Source organism: Tamandua tetradactyla, chromosome 4 (assembly GCF_023851605.1).
Source record: "Tamandua tetradactyla isolate mTamTet1 chromosome 4, mTamTet1.pri, whole genome shotgun sequence".
Lineage (NCBI taxonomy): Eukaryota > Metazoa > Chordata > Mammalia > Pilosa > Myrmecophagidae > Tamandua > Tamandua tetradactyla.
In genome coordinates this window covers 125,460,873-125,482,482 of record NC_135330.1, presented here as the reverse complement: position 1 = coordinate 125,482,482, position 21,610 = coordinate 125,460,873, and positions in this window count along the sequence as shown.

Below are 21,610 nucleotides of genomic sequence, written 5' to 3'. Positions count from 1 at the left end.
ATGGTCACACTATAAAAGCTATATAGTTATATAGTCTTCTTCAGGAATTAAGGGTATTGGAACACAGTTCAACAGCTGTAGGTACTTCCCTCTAGTCACTCCAATGCACCATAAACTAAAAAGGGATATCTATATAACATGTAAGAATAACTTCTAGGATAATCTCTCAACTCTGAAATCTCTCAGCCACTGAAACTTTATTTTGTCTCATTTCTCTCTTCCTCCTTTTGTTCAAAAAGACTTTCTCAATCCCATGATGCCAGGCCCTGACTCACCCCAGGAGTTCTACTCCCTATTGAAAGGGAGATTTTACATGCTGGGAATCATATCCTGTCATGGACAGGTTCATGTGTCAACTTGGCCAGGTGGTGGTACTGGTTTGTACTGCTGGCCTGTCTGTTGCTATGAGGACATTTCATAGAATTAAAGCGTGATCACATCGGCTGCATCCACAGCTGATTTCATTTGTAATCAACCAAGGGGAGTGTCTTCTGCAATGACTGATGCTTAACCTAATCACTTGGAGGCTTTTAGGGAGGATTCAGAAGAGACACTCTCTCGTCGTGCTTCGGCTAGCAAACATCTCCTATGGAGTTCGTCCAGACCCTTTATTGGAGTCATCAGCTTCAAAGCCTGCCCTACGGATTTTGGACTATATGTTCTCATGGGTATGTGAGACACTTTTATAAATTTTATATCTACAGGTATTTCCTGCTGATTGTTTCTCTAGAGAACCTAGCTAATACATGTCCTGTGGGGGGAGGGGAGGGCAGTGAGTTCACCTGCCGAGTTGGCTTAGAAAGAGGTCACATCTAAGCAACAAGTGAGGTTTTCTGGGGGTGACTCATAGGCATAGTTATCAGTAGGCTTAACTTCTCTTTCACAGAAATAAGCTTCATAGGGTTGAACCCCAAGATTGAGGGCTCAGCCTATTATTGAATTAGTTGTCCCCACTGCTTCACAGAATAACAGGAATTCCCCAGATGGGGAAGTTGAATATTTCTTCCTTTCTCCCCAGTCCCCAAAGAGGACTTTGCAAATACTGTTTTATTTTCTGCCCAAATTACTCTGGAATATATGGGGGCTTTGAACTGACCTGAAAAAACCAACAAGGTCTCATGTACTATTCAAGATTCCATGTACTTATGGTGTTCAAATAAACCAACCGTACAAATTAATTAGATAATGTGCTACCTAAAATATAAATTTTGCCCCCAGAGTAAACGTTTCTCCCTTTGGTCTCACACAGAAGCTGTAGCTTTAAAATAGGGACCATATTACCCTTTACACTGTATCCTGACTTACCTTAGCCCTATCCAGATCAGCCTCATCCATATCTCTATTCAAAGTCTGATAAATTTTTCACCTTTTTAACTATTGCTGTGTGGGGTAAAGCTACCTTTCATAGCTTTAGCGCTCTGAGTGTCAAGTATCACATAAATATACGAACTTTCAGGGAGCAGCCAGGTTATACACAAATAGTTCAGTATCTCAGAATTTAGAAATAACAGTTCAACTCCAGTACAGATGTGACAGCTATAAGAGCTTCAATCTGAGAACCTTTACAACAGGTCCCAACCTGATAAAACATGCTCTTGACTTCACTTCTCCGAATTTGTGTGTTATAGTTGGTTCATATGAATGAGGCATGAAAATATTTGTCTTTTTGTTTCTGATATCTCATTCAACATACTGTCCTCGACATACTGTTCTTTCCTCTTGTTCACAATGTTTCACATTTGTCCCAACATTCTCAGTAGGAGCTTTGATTTTATTCTGTTTGGTAATCCCTAGAACCATGTGTTAGTTTGCAAGCTGCTAGAATGAGAGATACCAAAACTGGAAGGCCTCGTTAAAAGGGATATTTAATGTTACAAGTTTTTGCAGTTCTAGGCCTATAAAAATGTCCAAACTAAGGCATTCAGGAAAAGATAGCTTAATTCAAGAAAGGTTGATGGGTCTAGAACAACTCTGTCGGCTGGCAGGCCACCTAGCTAGCATCTGCTGGTCCCTTTCTCCTAACCTCTGTTGCTTTCAGCCTCCGTTCCTGTGGGGGTTCCTCACTTTGTTTCTCTGGGGCTGGTCTTCATCCCTTGGCTTCCCTAGGCTCTCTCCAGGTTCTGTCTTGCTTAACATCTCATGGTGATGTCTGCTGAACTCCAAGCATCTGGGTCAGCTTTCTCTGTGTCGGCTCTGACTTTTCTGTAGGCTCTCTCTCTGTCGGCTCTGAGATTTCAGTAATTTCTGGCTCTCTCCCAAATATTTCCTCCTTTAAAGCCTTCCAGTAAACTAATCAGGACTCACTCAAAATGGGTGGAGTCACATCTCCATCTTATCAAAGGGTCACACCCACAACTGGGAAAATTTTCTGTCCTACAGTACTGAATTAGGATTAAAAGAAATGACTGCCTCTGCAAGATTGAATCAGTATTAAAACATGGTTTTTCTGGGGTACATAACATTTTCAAATGGGAGCGGATGGATAGTAGAGAAGTATGCTAAGGCAGCAACCACAACTTTGCTGTAAAGTACTTCTATTGTTTTGAGAATGAAGTGCAAATTATTTGTCATGATTTACAAGGACCTGAACCACACATTTTCTTAGTATCCTTTCAATTTCATTTTTCTGTCCTATACACATTCTGTCTATGACCATGATGGTCTTGCGATTCTATATTCATTTAATAGTTTATCAAATTCTTTTCCCCATCTCTGGAATGACCTAGATCAACTATCACCTCTGTGAAGTCTTTGTTAACCTTTCTCTGTTACCGGCAGGGCTGCTGTACATGGCTACTCGGGTTAGGCATTGTGTAAATCCAGGGGTTGTCCTCACTCACACATATGATGACATGAATGTTGTCCCTTGGAGGTGTGCAGCATAAAGCCTCCACAGCTGTACTTGGTGGGGACAGCCTGCTTATCTCACTGTTACACTGTATTCTAACGGCTTATCTAGATGTCAGCCACCTTCATAGTCTGTGAGCTTCTCCAAGGCAGGCACTGTATCTCAATAGTTGGGCTGTATTACATCCCTCCCCTAGATCTGTCTTGTTCCCATCTATCAATGGCTAAAATTACTAAATAAATATTGAACGAATGAATGAATCTAAATGATTTCTTTTAAATTCATTCATGCCACTATTCTTATGAGCTAAGCATCATTTTTGGTATTTTGCAGATGAGGAAACTGAGGGTCAGAGAGGTTTGGTCATTTGTTCAGAATCACAGAGCTAGCAAGTGACAGAGCCGAGACTGATGTCTCTCCTGTTGTCAACTCGGAGTCTTTCAATTCTGGTAGACAGTGGACACGCAGTTTGAGTGCTGAGAATGGTCGTGCCTTGTCCGGGTGCTTTACCTACACATTGGAAAGCTGACCATGCTGTCTCCCTCACAGAGTTCCCAAAACTAAGTGAGATTATGTGTGTGATTGTGCTCTGCAAATGCAGGTTACACTGTGCAAATATATCATTTTGGAGTGATCACTTGACATTAATAACTTCCAATTCTATAATTAGCTTAGGATGCTCGTTTAAAGAGATACTTGTTTAAATATTTTTATTGATGCAAAAATGGAATCTTCAAATACATTTGCAGATCAGGGCAGTGGCCTCAAAGGGAAGCAGGGCAGCCTATTTAAATGGCACGTGGGCAGGTCTTCTCTTTGCTGTGAGTTCTCATTTGCTGAATTCAAATTCCAGTGAGAATAATATATAATTTTTCAATTGCATATAGATACTGCCTCTATAAAGAGGAAAAAAAAATCTATAAATGTAATCATCTCTCCCTTGTCAGCTAATGTAACACAGTGGTAACTATAAAACAGTTTTCTTTAGGTGCTTTCATGTGATTTCTTCCTCCTGGCATGGGGGGTGGGGATATGAGCAGCATTTTGTTTCAATAGAGACTTTCTGTAGCTTTTAGCCATTTACAAAGGGTGTCAGTCTATACCTGGACACGATCCTGCAATAGAAGTGAAACAGGCTTTTAAGCCCACAAAGAAAGGAAAATAGAGGGCCAGTGGCAAATTGTCACTTCACCATGTTGCGGGGGCAAATAGTATATATCGGGGAAATAGGTTTTTTAAACTATATGATTTAGGAGTGTCTAAAGGAGTTTTGTTAGGGCAATTGTGTATCAGGAATTTAAAAGGAAGGGCATATAGACCTTTAAATGTTCCCCGCATAAGGCAAGTTGACGCTAATGTGAATTATACTTCCCATGTCCTGCTTTGGGAGAAGAGTTTTCTGCCCCACTTACAGTATTTATAAATCTGAAATAACATTGACCTGTCTATCCAGGGTCCTGCTGCTTGGCCTGGTACTTTGTCAGCACAGTAGGGGCGGGCAGGCTGGACACTGTGGCATGCCTCCAGCTGGCATTCATAGGAGTAGGAGAAAGTGTTTTCTGCATTCTTCCCAGAGCCTGGCTAGAGGGGTTCTCCCCTTGAGTGTCTGCCAAAGCACATCCCTAAAGGAGAAGGAGGTAAAATAAGGATAAGATTTTACTTCCTCTTTCCAGGACAGCTTGGAGATAGTATTATTCCTTTTTTAAAGTTGGAGGCAGTTTTATTTGTTTGTGCCTCCTGTGGGAAATGAATAAGTGACATGCTTCAGTAGGATGAAAATAGATCCCAGTACATGGTTTCTTTTTTATTTCTCAACCATGTGTATTTATTCCAAGTTTCCTGCTCACAGCCTCCCAGGCTGGGAGAACCAGAGATGGTAATAGCCAATAGATATTGAGTACCCAGGCACCAATCTTCTTCAATTTGTTTGTTTTGGGGGTTATTGCTCTGACTTTCTTATTTAGAAAAATTTGAAACCTGCATAATAGTTGAAAGACTAATGTAATAAAGAGTTTGCGTGTTACTTTTTCTTTCTTTTTTGCTGAAAGTTTGAAAATAAGTCTCCTATAGAATCATAGCATTTTCTCCCTGAATATTCAGCGTAGAGCTCTATGAACAGAGGCATTACCCTACGTAAGCATGTCATCATGACACATTCAACAAAACTTAAAACTGATACAATAATATCAGTATTATCAACATGCAGTCCATATTCAAATTTCTCCCAGTTGTCCCAATAACGTCCTTTATAGCTATCCTTTTTAAAACCTGCGATCCATGGAAGGATGACCCATTGGGCTTATCTGTCTTGTCTCCTGGGTTTCTGTTCACCTAGAATCGCTGCCCCTGCCTACTTTGACGTTCCATAGAAAGTCCTACAATCTGGATTTATTTAATAATATCTTACCAAGTGTGTTTCTGTTTGTGTTCAGTTTTAGAGTTTGCTTTTTGTAAATCCTTTCTAATTTAAACATAATTTTTGAGTATGTAAAACATTTTCATGGTTCAAAAGGCAAAGCTACATTAAAACAATCTACTTAGCAAAGTCTTACTCCTGTTTCTTTCAGTTCCTGTCTACCCCTTCTGGATAGCCATTTTCATGGTTTCTGGTTTGGTCTTCCTATGTTTCATTTTACAAAGTTATATATGGGTGGAACTTGCCACAGGCTATCAAAACGAACTGTAATCAGTGGCAGCCATGAACTCTGAGCGAGGCAGTCACGTCCGCCAGTCGAAAGGTCCCTCACACATACGCTGCAGAAGGGTCAATGAGGAGGCACAAACAAATGTCTCTGTCTATGGTTATAAATATGGTTGTAACTCCTAACTTGCCTGATGATTGGCCCGTGGTGCCTTACCTGAATGTTTCTGTATCTTGCTGTGCCTAAAACCTGTAGCTGCTTGTATCTTCTTTGTCCCAATTCACAACAGCACCTGCACAGCTTTGTACCCTGCTGCACAGCACATGAAGAGGATTCAAGACTGTCCTCAGGTGTTGCGTCCTGTTTCAGAAGCCGCTCGGCTGAAAGCTGTGTCCTCGCACCAGGAGTGCAACATGTGAATATATATATCTGTGTGTGTGTCACCTTTATCACATATATAACAAGTCGCTATATGATACTTAGTTCCACAGGCTCAGGCACAACAGCCACTTTCAGCAAATGGCCACCTTTTAACTTACATAGCACCAAGGGCCCAAAAGAACCAGGAAAGAAATTCCATGGGGGCCCATCTCCCAAGGAGGCCAAATACTTGGGTCAGGGTTGGTGGATGGCAATTCTGTGCACCCCACTTTGGGAAGATGAGAGAAAAATTTGTGCTGCACAAGGATGGGCTACTTATACACCCGGAGGGGGGGGGGGGGTGCTGCCACTTCCCTCCCTGATCAGCAGTTAGGGCTGCTTGTTCCAGGTTTCAGGATTTAAGGTGTGGTTGGGTCTTTTCATTAGACCTAACTTCTCCCCCAGGCTGCAAAATGGAAACACACTGAAACATCTGCACACAATAGAAAAGGAGGTGGTGTGGGTGATGGCAGGGAAATGGCCTGCAGGTGTGTTCATGACTTCCCCAGCAATAAGCAGGGGTATGTAATGTATGTAACATGTGTGTATGTAAATAAATAAATAAATATATATATATATATATATATATGCATTATTTTCTGTCTTACTAAAAAGCTATACACATGTACATACATATATATATATATTCCTTTGTATCTGCTTTTTTTCACTTAATATATCCTAGAAATCTCTCTATATCAATTCATAGAAGCATTTGTCATTCTTTACATGACAGCATAGTACTCTGCTGTATCACACAGCATTCTCTGGCTGGGCATTTAAATTTGTTCCAATATTTTGCTATTATGAATAAATCCCTGGCAAATTACTTTGGGTTTATGATATACTCACGGAGGTGGAACTCTAGGTGCAATACTGGGTTGAACAGTAAATACATATGTAATTTTCTTACATATTTGTATACTTCCCACCCAAACAGTATGTGAACATGCCCAGCATAGATCTGATCATGTCATATTATCTCCTCACAACAAAGTTTTCAGGAATATGCTATTATACATTTTATACTTAGGAGATTAAGGGTCACATGGCTAGTAAATGCCACAGATGAAATGTGAACCCAGGCTTTGACTTCAGACTCATGTAACTACCCACCTCATATATGTTGCTAGACTTAAGCTACCTGAATCATATTTTGGTATCATGATAGGATTATCAGGAAATGATTTATTCTTAGAGATGATTGTTCCTGGAAATGTCAAGGAATGATGGGGAATAGGGGAACCTGATATTTCAAGGAATGCTGAAGCAATAAGAGGACAAACAGCCTTCATGTTTTGTCTGACTAAACACAGATCTCCTTAAATTACAGAGTCCTCAGGTCTGGTCCAAAGATTCTGACCTGGTATCCTATAGCCAAGACAGCAAGAGCCTCTTATAGAGAAGTTGTAGGAAGGTCTGTCTGTGGAAACAGGATGTGAGGGCACAGGGACCGGGTTTAGTCCTGGAGCAGAGGGGACTAGTGGGAGGAGGTAGGGGCTCTGGGCCATTGAAGATCGGTCAGGACTGTGGGCAGGCTCCAGAACTGGAGAATGAACCAGGAGCCTGGAGAGAAGTGCAAGTCCTTTAGATGGTGGGATTGAAGGGAAGGCTCACGGAGCATGAGGCTGTCCAGAGATTCATCCCATAACAGACAGTGTTCTAATTTGCTAGCTGCCGGAATGTGCTATACCAGAAATGGAATGACTTTTAAAAGGGGAATTTAATAAGTTGTAAATTTACAGTTCTAAGGCCATGAAAATGTCCCCATTAAAGCAAGTCTATAAAAATGTCCAAATTAAGGGCACCAACAAGAGGTTACCTTCACTCAAGAAAGGCCAATGATGTCCAGGGTTTCTTCCTCAACTGGAAAGGCACATGGCAAACATGGTGACATCTGCCAGCTTTCTCTCTAGGCTTCTTGTTTCATGAAGCTCCCCCAGGGGTATATTCCTTCTTCATCTCAAAAGATCTCTGGCTGTGTAGGCTCTCTTCTCATGGAATGGGTGCATGCTCTCTCTCTCTCTCCAAAATGCTTCCTCTTTTAAAAGATTCCAGTAACTAATCAAGACCCACCCGGAATGGGTGGGGTCACAACTCCATCTAATCAAGTGTTAATGTCCACATTGAGTGAGCCACATCTCCATGGAGATAATCTAATCAAGTTTCCACCCAGCAATGATGAATGAGGATTAAAGGGCATGGCTTTCTGGGCTACACCGCAGAGTCAAACCAGCACAGGCAAGAAGTACATAAATGATTTTGGATGCAGATAAATGTTATGACTCCGGGCAGTGGAAGAACGGTGGGAAAGGAGGGCTGCCTGAGCTGGGAGGTTGAGGGAAAACCTCTCTGAGGCAGCAGCGCTGAGGTGAGACCTGTGTTGTGAGAAAGAGCTGGACCTGCAAAGAATTAGAACAACTTTTATGCAGGGGTAACAGCAAATGCAAAGCTCCTGAGGTGGAAATGAGCTTTGCAGATTCAAATAACGTGACAGTGGGTGTGATCTGAGTATATTACATAAGGGAGTGGCAAGAGAAGAGGAAAAAGGCACGAATGGATCAGGAAGGACCTTATTAGTCAGGATAAAGAGTTAGGATTTTATTCAAAGTGATTCTCAGCCTGCTTAGGACGGGCAAGCTTTGATGATGAGTTGCAGTTTATTCATGAGAGAATGTCTTTAAATTCAGTTCTATGAAATAATCCTGAGTTCCAAGGAGAGATAAACAGAAATAATAAATGTGTTTATTTTTAAGTAAGAGTGTTTTTTTTTCTTAAGGCAGTCAATAAAATGTAGGATGTACACGAAATCTGGCCACAAGTGTGGGTTAAAGGACATTTCTATAAAAATAAATACATTGCAAGTTACATTTACCACCTCCAGATGATTCATCAAGAAAAACATGTTCTTTAGTTCAAGTATGAATAAACTACATGTTTCAGTGATATATTCACAAACACCTCATTTTGTGGAAAGAAGGAATTAAAAATATCTTGTAATGTGCCATGTGAAAAGCAGAGAATGTGCTACATGGTTAAATATGCCATTGATGGTTTAAATAGGCAGAACCTCCTTCATCAAATTTTCCTTTCTTGGTGAAATCAGGTAACTTTCTTTTGATTATATCTGTCATTTTGCACTCAGTATTTTTTTAGATTCCTGAAATCAGAGAAGATTTGTAACATTAAGAAATCAAGCTAAGTTAAGGACATAAACCCTTGAGAAATAAAGAAAATGGAAAAAGTTGAAATATGCCATACCCTAATCAGAGTAAATGGTAAGAGTATAGCTGAGAAGCAATACCGAAAAGAAATGAATGACAGTAAATATAATTAAAAAGTTAGTGATGACAGACGCATCAAAAATAAGGCTAATTTAGTACCAAGTTGTCTTATATGAAAAAAACAACCCTAACATAATGTTTAACATTAAAGCAAAATCATAATTACCCAAGTAAAAGTGTAGTAGGAACACTAAAATGTGAATATGTTTACATATCATGACTTTCTTTCTTAGGCTGGTTTATAAGGTATGCTGATCTAGAAATTTTTAAAAAACTAGATATTTTTATGTTATGTAGACCAAAAATATAGTCATTTTACTGAATTTTCTATTTTTAACTGGATATACGCTATAATATAGGAATAGCCTGAACCATCTTTTAAAATTCCATGAATTATGAGCAGATAATTTTTTTTTGTAGATGACATTAAAAAAAAAAACAAAACAGGAGAGTGACCACACAATCAAATAACTACTGTAACTCTTTGAATATGGAAGATATTCATCACAAATTTATTTAAGAAGCATTTTTTTAAAAAGTGCTACTATGGAGATTTATGTAGTAGCAAGTATATGTGATTGTCAGAAGAGTCTTGGTACTTGATGGATGGAAATGTCCACTGAGAAAAGGAAATTAAATAAGTGTGTTTTTTTAATGCAAGTGGAGAATGAAACTGGCACACAGATGGTTTCCAGTTAAAGGGGTATAGCAGCATTCAGGGTTGGTGAGTGAAGATTAAATCCAACTGAGGAAGGCCAGTGGCCCCTGACAGCATGTAATGGGGGTGAGGCTCACTCCAAACCCTTCTAAGAGGCTTCCTCCATTTCGAGAGGGATCTGTTACGGCCTCTACCAAGTTTTATGGAGACTATGACTCCCTGTCTGTCTTCTCCTTGGTGCCCCACTTTCTTGAGTATTTAATGTGAGACTAGCTGAACCATAGGACGTTATCTGGGCATTCCATGCCTCAAGTAGATCTTTATTCCTATAGGCCGTTACAAGTTCTTTCTTAAGAAGGACAAACTTGGGGTGCAAGGGTAGTTCAGTGGTAGAATTCTCGCCTGCCATGCAGGAGACCCAGGTTTGATTCCCAGCCCATGCATTTAAAAAAACAACCAAACAGAAAAATTCAAGAAATGGTGCTGCAATAAGAAGATACATGGAAAAAGAATGAAATGTGACCCTGACCATACAGCATACAAAAAAAAAAAAAAAAGGACAGAAAGCCTTGTAAAGAATTGGAGCTTATCACCAAAACCAGATTTACAAAATGGACAAGTCGGTCCAAGACTATATAACATGTGGTCAGTCTAAGTGGCCGAAGCTAGCCTAATGATACGAGTGTCTGATTTAGGAATTTAGACTTGATCTGAGAGGCGATAGGGAGTCATGCATGTTAAGATGAAAATATTCGAGGAAGATAGTGATGAACTCTTTAGGGTGACCTGGAGAAAGCAGAACTGTAAGAGAGGCAGAATGATTGAAGTAGAATAGGAATAGGCATGTCTACCTTTTTCTATCTTTCTCTTTTTCAACAATTTTCTCTGCTGTTACTAATCTGAGTCCTAGGTTTTTTACAGGCAAACTGTGCTATGTTATGAGATGTGAAGGAAAATGGTCGGTGGTAGCCAGGTATAAGCAAACCTGTCTGTTCCCCAAGAGCCAGCAGACATGCACATAAGGATCAGATGTAGGGGCAAGTGTCGCAGAGGTTCTGTCCTAGGACTGAAGGAAGAGGGAAGAGGTTGGAATTATTAACATTTAATCTCTTAGAGGAGGGACTCTGCAGAGCTGGTGTCCCTGAGAGGTGTGATGAGGCTGGTTCTTTGAGTGTTAGAAAAATTGCAAACCGAGTCAACTATTCTAATGACCTGCTTCTACCAGGGTGACGAAGGGTTCCTGAAGCAAATAGGACGCCAAAATGAACAGGATGCAAAGAGGAGGAAGGTATTTGTTCTTCTCTCTTACCATCTCTCTCTAGTGCCCCCTAGTGGCAGAGTTTAGCAAGCAACAGCTAAGGAGAATTAAGGATTTTAGTCTCAGCCCTGACATTACCAACAGAATTTAGAAGAGAAGGTATGAATCTGAGAGACAATAGTTTAATAACTAAACCAGGGTATGATTTTCAAGTTCATCAAATTTGTTAAAAGTAATTAACAAGGAATTGCTTTCATACTTGTTAGCAATAACACTTGAAGATATGTCTAGAGGTATATGGGGAAAAGTTAAAATTTGTGCCGAGAATGGTAGAAACCATTAAAAAAAAAACAACAACTGTTATTGCTTAAGGGGACTTTGTGGCAACCCTGTGAATGTGCTCCATAGATAGTGTTCAAGAAATGAACCAGTGTCCTTTTTTACCCTATGTGTATTTATCTGTTGGCTCCTTTTATCCTTTGTTTGCATGTTGGAAGTTTTCCTTAAGAGTTTGATGATCTTGACCATTTATACTTAAGTGTGAGTCACTGAACACCTGATGGAACCTGTGTTTGCTGCTAAACTTTGTTGACTGCTGAGTCTTGTGGTGTTTAACTGATTTTTCTTTTGAGTATCCCTAAATACCAGTATCTGTAGGTATTTTTACTGTCTGTCTGTGCCTGTTTAAAAACAACAGGTTTAAAAACAAAGTAATTTCAAATTTCTAGAAAAATTTTAAGAACAATGAAATACCTCTTTTTCCTGCACTATTTGGGAGTGAGTACTGCTATGATGTCCTGTCATCCTCATATGTTTCAGTGTGTTTCCTATACACAAGGACATTTTCCTTTATCACCAAAATGAATCTATCAAAATCCAAGAAATTAACATTGATATATATTACTACCACCTAATCCTCTGACTCCATTTAAATTTCCCCATAATGTCCTTTATAGTAAAAGAATTTAGACCAGAAACATGTTTAAATTTTGCTGTCATGTCTCATAGTCTCTTTTAATTAGAAAAGTTCTTCAGTTCTTCGACTTTCATTGATATTGAAGGCCAGTTATTTTGTGAAATGTCTCCCGGTATCCTTCAGTTCTGTATTTTATTGATGTTTCCTCCTGATAACATTGATATTATGCATCTTTGGCAGGAATATCACAGAGGTGAAGCTTCTCATTGCATCTTATTAGGTCGTGGTGCATGTTTTTGATTTTTCCCATTATTAGTGATATTAAACTGATCATTTGAATAAGATGGTGTCTGCCAGGTTGCTTTACAGTAAAGTTATCCTTTTTTCCTTTGTAATTAAAAAATGTTTTGCTTGGGAAGTTCTTTGAGATGATAGAAATATCCCGTTTTTCCTCAAGTTTAATTAATCATCAGTATGGACTCATGGGTTTCTGTTTTATTCAATGGTTATGATTTGTTAGCATTATTATTTATTTTGGTGCTTCAGATGCCCCTTATCTGGCTAGTTGGAACCCTTCTAGGTGACTTCTGTATCTTTTGCTACATTTCCATTATTCCTTGAGCACTACTTTTCGTCTTGGCACATGATGTTCCAGAATCACATTGAAGTTTCCATGCCCCAACTCTGAAATTGGCCCTGGTTCCTTTAACAAAAAATAATATTTATAAGCCACCATCTTCATGGTAAGAACACTGTACTTCGATTCTAACATGCCATTCTGGGCCTCCTCTGCTCCTCACCTTACCTGGGTTCTGATGTCCTATGGGCACTGGCTGTGACCCTTCCTCTGTCTTTCCCCAAAAGATGCCTATCTGGCTTGGTCCCAGCTACTGGTTTTGCACTGAATTGTTCAGGGAAGAAAGGGAAGGGAAGGGAAGAGGAAGATCTAGTGCTTGTATTATAAGGAAACCCCACAGAAGAATGGAGACATTCCTTTTGGAAGTTGGAGTGGGAAAGTGGATCCACACTGTAGAGCCTCCATCATGATGTCAACTCTAATATATGTATACCAGGTGCCTCTAAGCCAAGCCAACTGTTTTAATAGGTCTTCACCCAAAAGGAACAACTTGTTTCTATATTCGTTTAGTTAAAACGTGGTTATAAAGTTCATTGAGAAGTAGTGTTGGTGTGGATTCCCCAGGAGCAGGCTCTGAGACAAGGATTCAAGGGTAAGTAATTTATGTGAAAGGTCCTCCCAGGCAGGCTGGGAGAGTGGAGCAGTGAATTGGAAAGAAGAAGGAAGACAATAAAAGTGTATCGTTGTGAGGTGGTTACCTCTGAGGGCATTTGGCATTCAGTCCCTTGAGGGAACTCTGGGAGAGAGTGAGAATGCGTCTCAAGTATTTCAACTGAGGGCCAAATAAATAAGTGGTGATATTTACCTGCCAGCCCCCCATCTGTCATGGGTTGGGGGTTCCAAGGCCTTCACTATCCAGACTTCCCGCTGATGCTCACCTGGGGGCTGAGGGCACTCCCACAGCCAGATAAGGAGAGCTGCAGATGTTCGCTGTAGGCCTTAGGCGCACAAAGAGGATACCAACAGGATGCCCAAAGTGTTTGTTACAGGGGCTACTATGTCTTCATAGGGCTTACCTCCCAAAAGGGAAAATACCATTTAAGGAAGAGTTAAAGGATTTTTAAGGGCATTTTTTTTTTCTGGACTATACTTCTGTTATACATGGATGAGACTCTGGTGAACTAGGAAAGGCTAAGAATATATTACGCACAATAGCCCCTATTTTGGGTGCTTACCATACTGTTGTACTGTTTTATATAGATTGATTAATTTAATCCTCAAAGCAGCTCTTTAAGATTGGTGTTACAACTTACTTGCCTTTTATGCATGAGGAAAAGACTCTGAGAGGGTTAGCAGCTTGCTGAAGGTGACACCACTGATAAATAGTGCTATGAGGTTATGGATGGAGGCAGGATGGCTCCAGAGCCAACCCTGTAGCCATTTGCACTGTTGGCTAAAGCAAAGCCTTTGGAGTTTCTCCAGTGCAACAGAAAGCAATGGAAAGATGGCTCCAGAGGAAGACCCGCCGAAATGCTTCCACAATCGATCATCAAGTGAACAAGCATTGATCCAGTGATGAGGGAAGCTAGGATTTAGACAGGAGGTCTATAAATGCAAGTAATCAGTCTCAGGTTCAAGTTGGAACCCTGATAAATTTTTGCCTTGAAGAAATCCACTGAATACGAAGCATCGGGCCCTTCTGTGGAGCCTATTTCCAGCTTCTGGGATCTGCTAATTGGAGAAGCCCAGCTAACTCAACAAAGAGCTTGGAGCTGGGAAAACACCGCTGTGTGACTTGACATATACAAGTCATATAGTTGGGGTCTTTTGTTAGTTCTCAGTTAAAGAACAAAAGTTACCACACTTCCTCCTTATGGTCCTGATTTGGAGAGAGTAGAAATTCTTAATGCAACTAACAGTGTTATATGCAAAGGAAAGAAATACTTATCTCCCCCAAATCCAGGAAAACAAGACCATAAACTGGTTCTAAAGTCAATCTAAGTTTAATTCTGAATGAAAGTGATTGATATCCATGTGAAGATGCTATAGAATTATTTATATTACTTACCCAAATGTCTCTAAGAAAATGCTTAACTGCCCTTGGAACATGGGTGCAGTATGGCAAAAATATGGATTTTTTTTTTTTGGTTGAAAGTAGGCCACCTCTTATTCTCACTAGGAAACTTTTGTTTTAGATTTAGAGTGTTTTCTAACGTACTATATTACGAAAGTACAGTTGTTCAGGCACAGTATTTATATCTAAACTGATGACCTCTTTAAGTGTGTGCGTAGGAAAGTGGGGGGAGCTATGAATCTGATTATGAATCTGAATTTCAAAGGTTTAAGTAGTTTATTAATCCAAAATCTAAAGGAATCATTCAGTGAGAACTAAAAGAAGATCATAGAAAGTAATGAAGAAAAAGAAACCTGTGGGACGCTATTAGCCTGACATTAAAAAACTGCCTCAAACATCCATAGGACTTTTCACCCGATTTTTCTGGCTGTAAACATACCAACAGATTGTTTTCCAACCCTCGTAGGGTGTAAATGTGACCATATTGCTATTTGGCTTTGGTCAGCACTCAAAACTCTAGTGAATTAGGAAGATGTTTTTTGGTTGTACCCAATCCCAGACCTGTACTTTATTAGAAAAAGAAACCAAAATTATCTACCTGTTTGTTTTTTTTCTTGTGTATGATGGATACATTTTGGAAGAGCAGATCTTGGCTCTCCTGCAACATATACTCCAGTGATCTAAACGATTAAATGCCAAAACGACCTCCACTTTCCTCCACAGATTTTGAGCAATTGTCTTACCTTCTCTTCTTAGCCCTGAATGAGAAAACTTGCAAATAGTAACCATTAAAATCCAAATAAAGTAAAGAGATAATAAAAAGAAGTGAAAATGTTTCCATCTGGAATCTCTTCATATATCAGGGTGAATAAATTGGCAGATACCTGGTGGAACCCTGGGGCCAAAAGCTGAGCTCATTTTGTTTCTGTTTTCATTCCTTCTTTTTCTTCCTTGTCAGTTGAATAACATCTCTGCTGATTTTCTGGAGACTCAAACCATCCTTCTGTCCATTTGTCACTCCCTCGAACTCCAGGGCTTCTGGCTATGGGTACTAAAAATGCACCAAGGTGAAGAAGAAAAAAATCAGGAAATAATATTTACCTGAATACTCTCTTCCAGAATTTCAACTAAATTTGGAAACCTCAGCCAAGTGGCAGAGTAAAGATTTTCTTTCCATGGATCTTCTAATTGCCCCCAAAAGGCAGCCCATGGGAGCCCTGCAGAATTTAAGCATTCAAGGTGTGTTGACTGCAGGTTGGCAGTCAGAAGGCAGATGGTAGGGAATCTGCTGAAAGGCTGAATTTTCACTGGTGCCAAGTAGGGCTGACTGCACGCTAGTTAAATGGGGTGGCTGTCAAGGAAAGAGACATTTTCCCTCCCCTACAGGGACGGTTGAACCACTCACTTTCCTTTCTCCCCTGGTCCTCAGTTGCCCAGGGCATTTTTCTTTGTTACGGCATTCTATTCTCAAAATGAATGCACTTAGCAGGGGAAGGTGTCTTGTGTAAGTATTTTACAACTGTGTATGAGTTAGCAGTTTCTTTTTTTCATTAAAGGTGAGGTTTTCATGGCTTTGTGACTGGCAGCCTGGAAGATTCATACTTCCCTTTGATCCAGTGATATCATAAGGAGTCTCCTTTTCCCAGACATATGCCAGAGAGAAGGTTACATGCCTTTCCTCCCTTCCTTTCACCTTTGTTCCCTACTTCTCCTCTCTTCCAAGAGTCATGAGAAACTTTTTTTTGCAAGATCCTTGTGAATGTGCATTGTGATGGATGCCAGATAATGCCAAAAATAACAAAGTGATAGCTTATTAACTTATGAGGGGTGTGGTAGAGTTGTCAAAATATGCATGTGTGATATGAGAAGGTAGCTGTTGCTAATTGAAAAAGACAGCCTAAAGAAGAGAAGAGGAAAAAATAGTATTGAGCTACTCTGTAACATCAGTGGACATTCCAATTGCAATTTTTAAAAATGTGGATCTGCTGCTGTTAATATTCCACTTATAGCCAATTAAATATTGACAAGGTAATTCTATTGCAAGAGCATAATGTGGCTTTCCAAAGTCTGAATGTGTCCTCCTTAAGGACAGGCATTATATCACACTTAATACTGCTGTCCAGAGCCTACCATGGGGCTTGGCATGTAGAAGGCACTAGATAAAGATTTGTTAACTTGAACTGGAAAAAAAGTTAGTAGATCACTACATCATGAACTCTGCGAATATTTATGAGAATTAGGATAGTGATTATGTGTAAGTGGAAGCTGATTTATCTGTTATTCTTCTGACCTACATTTCATTAGCACAATCATTCTTCCAGAAGATGATGCACCTGAGACATTACAAAGGTTTAAAGGATCATCCTAAACATCCAAGAAAAATTCGATTATATTCTGATCATTATAGTACTTTTAGTCTTAAGGGTATTTTATTGTACTTTAATTCCTTGAAAATTAACAATCCATAAATGATATATGGGATAAATTGTTATAATCAGAGTCTGTAATTAACCAGAACACCAAATGTATAGCAATGAAAAATGCTTTTAGATGGACAGAGCTGGGTTGGAATGCTGATTCGGCCATTGCTAGGTTTGTGATCTTGGGCAGTATTTTAGTTTTCTAGGGCTGCCATAACACACCACTGCAAACTTGGTGGCTTTAAACAACAGAAATTTATTCTCACAGTTCTGGGAGATAGAAGGCCAAAATCACTGTGTTGGCAGTGCCATGCTCCCTCTGAAAGCTGATGAGGAAAATATTTTCTTGCATCTTTCTAGCATCTGGTGGGATGGCTGGCAACCTTTGGTATTCATTGGCTTGTAGTTGTGCAACTTCATTCTCCTCACATGACCTTCTTCCCTGTGTGTCTGCAAACTTCATGTGGCTTTCTCCTCTCTGTGTGTCTCTTCTTTTTCTACTAAGGACACCAATCATATTGGATTGGAGCCCATCCTAAATCAACACGGCCTCATCTTAATTGATTCCATCAACAAGACCCTATTTCTACATAAGGTCACATTCACAGGTAAGGGCGGGTGGGGAACAATTCAACCTTTAAGAGGCAGTTTTCTTAACCTCTTTCAAGTCTTAATTCCCCACCTCTGTAAAATGGAAAAGAAAAAAATCAGCAATTACTCCTACATGACTGTTGTGAGGAATAAAGGAGAAAAATGTGTGCTGAGTGTTCAGGAAGTGTTGGCATTTGATAGTCTTTCAGTGAACAGAAGGGATAGGAACAATAGCCACCTTACTGTCTGTACCGTGCTCCCCATTTGTGGTTGTGCTCTGTGATTAGGGTGAGGAAAATGTGCAAGGAGAGAGGAAACCCTGAGCCTGTTACATGGGGTATCCTGTATTCCTGTTCTAGCACTTGAAAGAAAGTGATAGATGCTGGGAAAGCTTTTCCTACATTTGGCAGCCTGTCATTAGCATCATGGGTTGAATTTGTCTAGATGTATATTTTTCCAAATATAATTTGTTACTTTCTAAGTTGGATCTATACACATACCTGTGCTTTTCCTTCAGTCCCGCAGGCAATTTGAGAGCAGTTCACTGAAAATGCCATCTGTTCTTTGTAGTCAGAAATGAAAAGAAACTGAGTTTTCAGCATCACTGTGAGATTTGCATTTGAATAATAGGTGTCAGATACATTGGTAGCCATTTCTTTTAAGTGTGAAGTTAAATGCTTGTGACTTCAGTAAGTGTTGGGAACTAAGACGTTAATATCATAATTATCTTTTTCCTTAATGAGATAATATTGAGAAATGGGGTTAGGAGATTTACTGAATAAGATGCTGAGCATAAGGAAAGATGAGTTGGTTTGCTTTGTTATCCCTCACCAGATGGGGGCCAGGTTGGAGAGGTGGGAGGGATCAGTTGCAATATTTCTTAGAAGCTTGGGTTACCTTTCCTGGATGCCTCCAGAGCCCTTTTTTGTGGGCTGGATAAGGGCTCAGTGTCCGAGGAAACTGTGTCATCTGATACCAGTTGACTTCTTTAGGATAGAACTCTTGGGATGTTGCTGCAGAATTTCTGGAGAATTATACCTTCTCCTTATCCCTCCACCACTCCCCGCTGCATGCATAGATACACAATTCACGATCTTACATGGATTCTAAGCAAGTTGGCTACACAGAGCATGTGTAAAGGTGGCGTATCCAGTCGAAGTGTGACTTATCTCTGGTCTCTTGATTTCCTCAAAGAGCTTGCAAGTGTTGGGAACAATTTCTTTGGGGGTAAGGTCCTGCCAGAGATGGGGATATGGACAAATTCTTGTAATCTTGCCACCCACTGTCAGGTATAACTTCACCATATCATAAAAGATACCCTGATAATCTATGCAGTTTTGTTTAGGGAGCTATTTATAAATATTATTTTTCTGATTCTTGAGCCAAATTTAGCACTGACAAAACAACATTCTCATCCTTGGGGGAAAGCACATATCCCTGCCAGCATCTATTAGAGAAGAGAATTCATCACTCATTCCAAACACTGGGGAAAGCTCTCCTGGGAATTATCATGGACAAAGAGTGGCTTTCTTCCACTAGCTCACCCTTATTCAAGCATCCATCTGGAGAAGGTAGAGGAGGCCTTAATTGAAGTTTGTGTATTTTTGCTGCATTTCAACAAACCTATAGTTAGGATGTTCTCAGTTATCACCAAAAGTTCATATACCTCCATACCTTGGACCCCATTTGTGTTCAATTTGATACTTAATTTAGGAATCAGAATCTTAAATGCCTATGGATCTAGGTGGGTAATATAAAAGTGTGAAGTAGGACAAGTATATGACAATAGATATTATATCCATGTGACAAAGTGGTGTTGGTCAGTCAGGCTAGAGCATTTATAATCAGAATAAAAAATAATTTTCAGGCCAATGAGACATGTCTTTTGGTAGACACGGTCTCTAAACCAGCAGTTTGGGATTCCTATGCTAACGGAAGAGATAAGCAAATACCCAAATATTGGTAGAATAGAGGAAAGAGTGTAGCTTTTGCCTCAACAGTTCAAGTACCTTCAGATTACACAATCTGGCTTGATGTTGACAATAAAAATTCAGTTTTCCAATTTCTCCATGAAATGTAAAAATAAAAGCAAAGCAAAGAAACCCAAATATTGGATGTAGAAATCAAGCAAAAGAATGACCTTTGTTGTCCGATTCATCTCTGATTCTATTTGATATGATTGCTAATCTTAGTGACCATGCTTGACCTGCAAAGGGAGAATTAGTAGTGTTCTAGTTTGCTAGCTGCCAGAATGCAATATACCAGACACGGAATGGCTTTTAAAAGGGGTGATTTAATGAGTTGCTAGCTTACAGTTCTAAGGCCGAGAAAATGTCCCCATTACAACAAGTCTATAGTAATGTCCAATCAAAGGCATCCAGGGAAAGATACCTTGGTTCAAGAAGGCCGATGAAGTTCAGGGTTTCTCTCTCATCTGGAAAGGCACATGGTGAACACGGTCAGGGCTCCTCTCTTGGCTGGACAGGCACATGGCAAATACGGCGTCATCTGCTAGCTTTCTCTCCTGGCTTCTATTTCATGAAGTTCCCCGGGAGGCATTTTCCTTCTTCATCTCCAAAGGTCACTGGCTGGTGGACTCTGCTTCATGGTGCTGCAGCACTCTCTGCTGTCTCTGAATCTCTCATTCTCCAAAATGTTTCCTCTTTATAGGACTCCAATAAACCAATCAAGACCCACTCAAATGGGTGGAGACATTTCATCCCCTAATCCAGTTTAACAACCATTCTTAACTAAATCACATCAACCAGGGAGATGATCTCATTACAGTTTCAAATATACAGTATTGAATAGGGATGATTCTACCTTTATGAAATGGGATTTATATTAAAGCATGGCTTTTCTTAGGGGGCATACATCCTTTCAAACCAGCACAAGTAGAAACTTCTAATTTAAATGCACCCTAGCTGCCCTGTGATAGGCATCATAGAGATATATATTTTAAGGCAAGAGGAAATAAATAATATCTAATCTTTAAATTAAATTCTAGACAGTGAAACAAGGGTGGTGGGAAGATGTATGCAGAAACATTGTGACATTTTCCAATTTAGCTTAAGGGCAGACAAAGTAGATACAGTTTAGGTAGTATATTCATGGAAAGCAAATCTATAATTATTTCATGGAGATTGAAGACAAGAACAGCTTCCTGAAGTTCCAGCACATTGTAGTCATTCAATAAATGTTTACTGAATGAATGAATGAATGAATGAATGCTTTTGTCTTTTTCTCACTGTCCAGCCTGCTGGGTTTTCTAATCATATATATCTCATGTCAAATGAAAGCAGATAAGCTCTGCATAATAAACATAGCCATCTTCTTTTTACCTTACCCAAAATAATAAGCAGAGAGGCCTGTGTTTGAGGGAAAATGATTCTCTTGCTAAAACTCCAAGTACTTGAACTTTCCTAAGGCTAAACTTCCCAGTGAGATTTTCCATCCATAGTCTCAGTAAATCACTGGCATAGGTACTCACAAGTTTGGATGCCTATCCAAACCAAAATTAATCTCTGAACCTTTTGTGGTTTTCTGAGTTCTAAAGAAAGCTGAAAAAGCCAGAGAGGGCAGAGAAATCACCAAGAAAACTGAGAAGAGTGATCATAGGTAAAGCTTCAGTGGCTGAAGAGATCATGGGGGTAGGGGTGGGGGTGTGGGGAGGAGCAAGGAAGGGCACAGAAAGGGTTATGAGAATAGAAGAACAGGATAACAGAGGAGCAGAAGGAGCTCCGAGAAAGCCAAGGAGGCCACAGCAATCACAGAAGAGATGCTGAGGGCAGGGAGAGCAGTAAGAAAACAGCTAAGTGAAGAGATTACAGAGAAGCAAGGGGTGAAATTGGGGACCCAGCAATGATTACAGGGGAGGGAGGGCCAAGAAACAAATCCTCTTATAAGTGGACTCCCCACTTTG